Consider the following 7,977-nt stretch of genomic DNA (forward strand, 5'->3'; position numbering starts at 1 on the left):
CCAATAAATAAATAAATCTTAAAAAAACAAGAAGGCGAACTCAGGGACTGGGAGAAAATATTTGCAGTACACAGATCGGCATAGGGCTTGTGCCCAAAATTTGTAAAGTACTCATAACTCAATGAGACAAACCAACCAATGAAAAATGGGTGAGGTAAGGAGGATTCTATCATGACCCCAAGGACCGACCCATGTCCTTGTATAATCATCTCTTCCTTGAATATGGGTGGGATCTGTGGATATTAAGGATGTCGTTCCCGTGATTAGGTTACATCATATTATACAAAGGCATTTTGACAGATGTAATTGAGGCCAATCAAAAGGGAGATTATCTCAGGTGGGCCTGAGATAATGATCTCAGTGTCCGGGGATCGAACCCTATGTTGGGCTCTATGCTCAGTGTGGAGTCTGCTTGAGATTCTCTCTCCCTTTCCCTCTAACCCCCCCAATAAATAAATAAATCTTAAAAAAACAAGAAGGCGAAATCAGGGACTGGGAGAAAATATTTGCAATACACAGATCGGGATAGGGCTTGTAACCAAAATTCATAAAGTACTCATAACTCAAGAAGGAGACAAACCAACCAATGAAAAATGGGTGAGGTAAAGAGGATTCTATCATGACCCCAAGGACTGACCTATGCCTTTGTATAATCATCTCTTCCTTGAATATGGGTGGGCCTGAGATAATCAGGTGAACCTTTAAATGAGGCTCATGAAGCAGCAGCAAAACTTTCCCGTTGGCCTTGGAGCAAAGCACCATGAGTTCGACAGCTGCAGGGAAATGCATTGTGTCAACAACCATACGTGCTTGGAAGGAGACTTGGGCCCCAGGTGGGACTCTGGTGCTGCCCAACATATTCGCGGCAGCCTGTGAGACCAGAAGGGAAGACCCAGCTCAGCTGTGCCTGACTCACACTAACTGTGAGACAATAAACATACTTTCTTTTTTCAGTTTAATCTGACAAACTTGTGGTGACCTGTAGAAAGTGAACACAATAGGCAAATGAACATACACTTCACAAAAGAAGACATGCGAATAGCCAGCAGGTACATGAAAAGATGGTCAGCAACAGTCATCACCAGAGAAAAACAGATTGCAAACAAAATGAGAACACCCCTGCCCGCGCACACGAGTGGCTAAATTTAGGCGGAGGGGGACCCCAGCAGTCCTAAGGACAGCATCTGGAACATTCATGGGCTGCTATGGAAATGCCGAATGTTCCAACCATGGTGGAAAACAGTTTGGAAGTTTCTAGTAAACCTAAACGTACGTTAGCATATGGCCCAGCGATTCGTGTTTCCACACAAAGACTTTTTATTCACAGTAGCCCCAAAGTGGAAACAGCCCAGTTGCACGTCAACAGGCCAATGTGTGAATGAATCGTGCTGTATCCATACAAGGGGGCACTGCTCAGGCACGGGATAGCTTTTGGGGGTGATGGTAAAGGTTTGGAACTTGACCACGGTGGTGGTGGTGGTGGTGGTGATGGTTACATGGGCGTCTACATTTGTCAAAGCTCATCTAACTTTACACTTATCCTGAGTGCATTTTGTATACAAATGATACCTCAGTAGGGCTGATTTTTCAATGTTGACTTGCCCGGCATGATTTTACTTGCTTGAAAATGACCCTCCAGCGAGGGAGCTAATGGTACAGGTGGATAGAGGTCAATTGCAGGAGGGATGTCCTTGACTAGGAAGTAGGGCAGGGTCCAGGGCTTAAGTGGAATGGCTACTGATACACCCCGGGGGGTAGTTTGTTTACTTGGTTAAACAGGAAGCAGTGTAGCAGCTGAGACGGAGCGGAGCGGAGGTGTTGGGAGGTTAGGGGGAGCAATGAAAGGGTATAAAAGTCATTTCAGAGAAAAAATGGACCTCAGGCCTGCCTTCCCACCGCAGCCCCACCCCTCACCCTGTTCACCTTGGGACGCCTTTCCCACATTCGTCTTTCCCATCATTGTCTTACTGAAGCAGTTTGATGGGGTGGCAGTTTCAGCTTAGAATCTTAGACTTGTGACCATCATTATGGAAACCCCAGGCCATGCAGCCTGTGTGAGACTTCATGGGAGCGGGGGGCCAGGAGTCTGCAGGGAGTGCTCCCCACATAGTGCTCACAGTATCCGGAGAGCTCTGGGGCTTTGGGGAAGCAGCAGGCTGTCAGAAAGCAGCTTGGGGGTGGTGGTGGGGAAGCCCGGGAGAGAGGCTTCCATGAATGGAGGGACAAGGGCAGCCATGGGGATGTTCAAGGGTCCCTCGAGACTAGAATTAAGAGGCCACAACTAAGAGGCAGGAAGTAGGGTAGCAGGCACAGGGATGAGAGAAGGCCAAGCTGCCAGGGCCCGAGACCTAACAGAGAAGTCTTGGTGGTGAGACATGGCTCTCCCCGTGCTCCTTCTAGGCCTTTCTTCCCATCACCTTCAACAGTGACTCTGCAGAGGGGGCTGCTCTCACCTGGGCACTATTTCCTAGCTCTCAGAAACACATTCAGGGCATAAGTCTTCCTGCACATCTCGGCTTCTCTCCCCTTCCCCACCCAGGCCTACAAGCTCCTGCACTAGAATCTTCCTGCAGACCCACCTGTGTGGCTCAGGGCCCATGGACTTGGGGTTTTCCAGGGCTGCCAAGCAGAGAGGTAGCCAGGAAATCCAACAGGTCCACTTCCAGCAAAATACCCAGCCTGGTCTCCCTCTTAGAAGGATGCCAACCCCAACCTTGTCCATTGGAACTAGCTCTTCCACTGAGGGGACTTTATGGACATCTGTCACTTCTTCAACTTTGATTGCTGTTGTGTCTCATCCAGAAGGGACTCTTATTTGGGGTAAGAGACAGGTCATCTCTTTCTGGGGGACGTGTCTGTAGACACTCAACCTGCCAGAGTCAACTCTGAGATTTGTGGGTTTTTTTTTTTTTTAAAGATTTTATTTATTTGAGAGAGAGAGAATGAGAGATAGAGAGCACGAGAGGGAAGAGGGTCAGAGGGAGAAGCAGACTCCCTGCTGAGCAGGGAGCCCCATGTGGGACTCGATCCCCGGACTCCAGGATCATGACCTGAGCCAAAGGCAGTCGCTTAACCAACTGAGCCACCCAGCCGCCCGAGATTTGTGGTTTTAAAAAACAGTATTCACCCCTAAAGAAGGTCACCTCGACTTATAGCCCCAGAAGGAAATGCCCGGGGATGCCTGGGTGGCTCAGTTGGTTAAGCGTCTGCCTTTAGCTCAGGTCATGATCCCAGGGTCCTGGGATCGAGCCCCGCATCGGGCTCCCTGCTCTGCGGGGAGCTTGCTTCTCCCTCTCCCTCTTCTGCTCCCCCTGTTTGTGCTCTCCTGCTCTTTCTCTCTCTCCCCGCCCCCGACAAATAAATAAGTAAAATCTTAAAAAAAAAAGAAGGAATGATGTAATGTATGGTGAGTAACAATAATAATTAAAAAAAGGAAATGCCTATTTCCAGCAGCCACTTAGTTACACAGCTAGAATTATTAGAAATCAAATGCTTTTAAATAATTTTTTTCTAATATTTTTTAAAGCTCCCTAAATAATTACTGGCTCAAAGAGGCTTGGGAAGCAAAGGACCATGGCCCTGGAGCAGGGAGAGACTAAAGCCTTGTCGGACCGTTTGACAGGGCTGGGCGAGAGCACTGAGGCTCTGAGATGTTATCTTGCCCAAATGACACCATGTTTCTCCCTGGTGCCAGGTGCTCTGTAGGCAGAGGTGGTATGCGGGGCCTGGCGTGCTCCGGGAGAAGTCGGAGTTGCAGTGAACCTCCCCACGTGCCCCCCGCCCCCCCCCCCCCCCAGCACCGGTTTCGTCACGGAGGGCAGTTGTCAGCGTTCTCACAGCCTGGCACATTCAGAGAAAAAGAGAAGTCTTGGTCTCAGCTGCCCCGGGCAGATCCTGGCACTCCACTCGACTCCAAACTTCTCACGACACTTGTCCATTCACTGTCCCCTCCTTCCATTGGGATTCCACCTGCTTCCGCTCAACTGGCTCCTTCCCACTGGTATCTAAATCAGCTCACATTTCATCCATCTTAAAAAACAACCAAACCTTGACCTCATTTCTCCTAGGCTGAACCATCTTCTTATTCCCACACACTGCACCCAGACTTGGGACTTCATTTTTGTGCTGACAGCTTTCAAGCCATCACCTCCTTCCCGGAGCCTTTCTAAAGCACCACTCCCCAACCGCAGCTCCTGCGCGACATGACCACCCAGATGTCCCATGCGCGCATCAGAGCCCGCCTTCAAAACTCTTTCTCCCCTGCTCACACAAACCCCACCCCCACCCCCGCCCAAACACGACCCTTGCTGTCCTCACAGCTGCCAAGACTCCTGGGTCCCTCCCTGGACGATTTCTTCAGTGTGCCATTCTGCTACAGGACGCTGCCAGCTCATCTGTCCCCTGCGCGACCACCGCAGTCTCCTGGTTTCCCACCTTCAGCCGTGTGCGCGCTCGATTCACATCCCACAGAGGAAGTAGAGGCAGCTTTCAAAATAAATTCTATCACGGCTCTTCCTACTGAAAAGACATTAATGGCTCCATTAACCTCATTAAAATAAAGTGCAAGGTGCTGCCAGGTCCCTGAAGCTTCTCCCCACACCCACAGTCCAGCCCCGGAGCGCTGAACACCTTGCTCCCTCCCGCCCCGCCCGCGGCCCCGCCCACACCGCAATCTCCCCGCCCCCTGGAGGCTCCCGGAGGGCAGTGTGGTCACCTGGGCAGAAGGGCTGTACAGGCGTGCTTTCAAATCCCAGCTCCACGTCTGTCTCGCCCTGGGCCCTTGTGCCACTCACTTCCTGTCTATGAGCCTCAGTCCCCTCAGAGTTCCTCGCATGTTGCTGCGCAAAAATTAATGCAGTAACGCACCCAGGGGCTCAGATGTTCCCCGTTGTGGTCCTGACCTCACGCTCCTTACAGCCCTGTCCTCCCCAGGACTTCAGTGATGTTGCCCTACCGGGGTGCCGCTGGGAGCCTCCCCAGCTGCTCTTGTTCCCCCTCTAACGCACTCCGAGCTGCCTAGCATCGACTGAGCCCTTTCCTGGTACTGAGCGAGCTATCATTTCCCCATTTTACTTTATCCGGATGTGTTGCTTTCACCATACATAGCCAGTCAACAGATGGACGGGTTAAAGCCCAGAGTAGGTAATAACCACCCAAGAAGACACAGCCAACCGGGGCAGAACCAGGGTTCAAATCCAAGCCCATGGGCTCCGGGCCCTTTGCTTGAAACCCTTCTACCATTCTGCCTCCAGCTCTCCAAGTGCTCTAGGCTGGGTGGTGGACTCCTCGTTCCTCCTTGAGCAACTCTCCCTTTCCCTGATTCTATTTACTCACAAAGCTTTGTGTATTCATTTTCCCCAGTCTCAGCGCTCTCCCAACCCCACCTCTGAGCTTGCTGGACACCTCCTGATGGCCCTCCTTCATCTCAGAGAGCCCCAGACTTACTTCAAACCCCTTCCACTGCTATCCAGTCACCTGATTTTGCAGCTTTCTGGGCAAATTTCTTTCATTCAGCCTTGCAGGCTAATTTCTTGTGAGCATGCCTGCCTCCTTCACCAGGCCGTGAGCTCCCAGAAGGCAGGACCCTGTCCTCCTGGTGTCTCTCTCTGCCTCTAGTACAGTGAAAGCAGATGAAACTCTCTCTCAGATCATACCCTGTCCTGACTTCCCTCTCTCCACGCAGAGAACTATTCTTTATCCTTTCTTCCTGACTCTGGAATTTTTCTCCTGCCTTGTCCCTCGCCTCTGTCTCCCACATCACTCCGCCCTGGTCAGGGCCACCTTCCAACTGTCTCAGATTCTCCCCGGGCTCCTCATTCCAACTGCCCAACTGTCATCCAGCCCCAGCCCTCACTACCGGGCCTTCACCCTGATGTCCCTGCCCTTCCCTTATTTTTAAATGTTGTCCTGAATAACCTAAAACATGGTAATGGTTTTTGCTTTTTTTTTTTAAGATTTTATTTATTTATTTGACAGAGAGAGACACAGCGAGAGAGGGAACACAAGCAGGGAGAGTGGGAGAAGCAGGCTTCCCGCAGAGCAGGGAGTCCGATGCAGGGCTCAATCCCAGGACCCTGAGATCACGACCTGAGCTGAAGGCAGACGCTTAATGACTGAGCCACCCAGGCACTCCGGTTTTTGCTTTTATTTATTTATTTAATTTTATTTTATTATTTTATTTATTTTTTCTGGTTTTTGCTTTTTAAAAAGAAAAAAACAACACATATGTGCCCTGAGTCGCCTGGGTGGCTCAGTCAGTTAAGCATCTGCCTTCGGCTCAGGTCATGATCTTGGGGTCCTGGGATCGAGCCCCACGTTGGGCTCCCTGCTCAACGGGGAGTCTGCTTGTCCCTCTGCCCCTCCCTCTGCTCATGCTCTCTCTCTCTCTCTTTTTGTCCAATAAATAAATAAAATCTTTAAAACACACACACATAAATGTGCCCTGTGTAGCTGTGGGTCACCAGTTTACTGCCTATGATTAGCTGGAGTTGGGAGGAGAAAGGTCTTGATAAAAAGGAGTGTTGTGTTCAGCCTACAAGATGGGCCCCAGGATCACTGCCTTCTGGTATTTATGCCTCTGTGTAGTTTCTCCTTCCACACTGTCTCAAGGCTGGTCCGTGTGACTGGAGAATATGGCAGAAGTGATGTTATAAAAGCCGTTGGGTGCCTCTCTCTCTCTCCCATAACTTGCTCTGAGGGAAGAACACTCAGACAGAAATGAGGCCTGGATGTGGGGGTAATTTGTTACACAGCAGTAGATAACTAATACACTCATTAACTTCATCACTTAACATGTCACTTTTGAGCTGCTACTATGGGTCAGGTACTCTCCTGAGCACTGGGAATACAGCAGTGAACAAAGTAGACGAAGTCTTTACTATCATAGAGCTTTTCCTCTGGTCAGGGGAGGGAGATAATTCAGGGGAAAACGAGATATGCCAGATGGTGATAAATGTTATGAAGAAAAACCAGTATAAGGATGGGATGAAGGGTATATATAGGCATGATATTGATATTTTATACAGGTTGGTCAAGGGAGGCCTCTTTAATCAAGTGCTATTTGAGCAGAGACCTGAATGAGATGAGAAAACAGATATACAGGGAAAAGCACCCAAGGCAAAGGGAACAGTAGGTGGGATGGCTCAGTACCCACTCACTTCTTACCATTCCTTTGCTCATCCTCAGGACAGGCTACCTCATGTCTGGCCTAAATTGCTAGCTCAGCCTCCCAAGTACCTCCAGCTTATGCTTCACCCTACCACGGTCTCTTCCCAACAAAACTGCCATAGTGATCATACTAAAACCTAAATGAGATCAAGTCACTGCTCTATGTAATCCCTATAAGGATTCCTCATTTCATTCAAATAAAAACCGAAATCTTCCTCATGGCCTATGAGGCCCCACACAACATGGCCCGTCACTGACATTTTGGCCCCCTCTCCGCTCCTAGTCCCTCACTCACTCGGTCCCTCCGTATTCCACTCCAGCCACGATAGCCTCCTTGCTGTCCCTACAACTTGCCAGCAAACTCCTGCCTTAGGGCCTTTGCTCTGGAGTCCTTCCTGCCTGGAATGTTCTTCTCTCTTCCTCACTTCCCTTAGTTTTTGCTCAGATCCCGTCACATTAGTGAGGTTTACCTTGACCTTATTATTTAATTCTGCAACCTGTCCCCCCCACCTACAGGCCCATCCCCCTAAATGTGATTGCCTTCCGCTTTTCTCCATAGCACTTACCCCTGCGGATATTAAGTGATTTATATTTTTAGTTTGCTCTGTATTTCTGCCCACTAGAATGTAAGTGCAAAAAGATAGGAATGCCCTTCTTTCGACCCCCAGAGGCTTTCCAGGTACCTGTGTTCCCGGCACACAGGTGACACTCTGTAAATATTTGTTAAGTTAATTAATAAATGATTGGATGAGTGTTCCTCTCTCTCCAATGACTGATTTGTGACCTTGAGCAAGAAACTTCTCCTCCCTG

General features: G+C 49.7%; 1 long non-coding RNA gene across 2 annotated transcripts; it reads right to left on the reverse strand.

Moving 5' to 3' along the window:
* Positions 1 to 3,805: 3,805 nt before the first annotated feature.
* On the reverse strand, positions 3,806 to 5,718 carry LOC113915413. 2 transcript variants are annotated; one of them, XR_003517652.2, is made up of 3 exons: positions 5,476 to 5,718; positions 4,318 to 4,518; positions 3,806 to 4,029 (listed from the first exon to the last, which is right to left on the reverse strand). It is a non-coding gene; the product is annotated as an uncharacterized LOC113915413 (long non-coding RNA). The 2 variants fall into 2 exon arrangements; XR_003517651.2 differs by having other exon boundaries at positions 5,446 to 5,718.
* Between the last annotated feature and the right edge of the window lie 2,259 nt (positions 5,719 to 7,977).

The sequence above is a fragment of the Zalophus californianus genome, chromosome 11 (assembly GCF_009762305.2).
Source record: "Zalophus californianus isolate mZalCal1 chromosome 11, mZalCal1.pri.v2, whole genome shotgun sequence".
In the NCBI taxonomy this organism is placed as follows: domain Eukaryota; kingdom Metazoa; phylum Chordata; class Mammalia; order Carnivora; family Otariidae; genus Zalophus; species Zalophus californianus.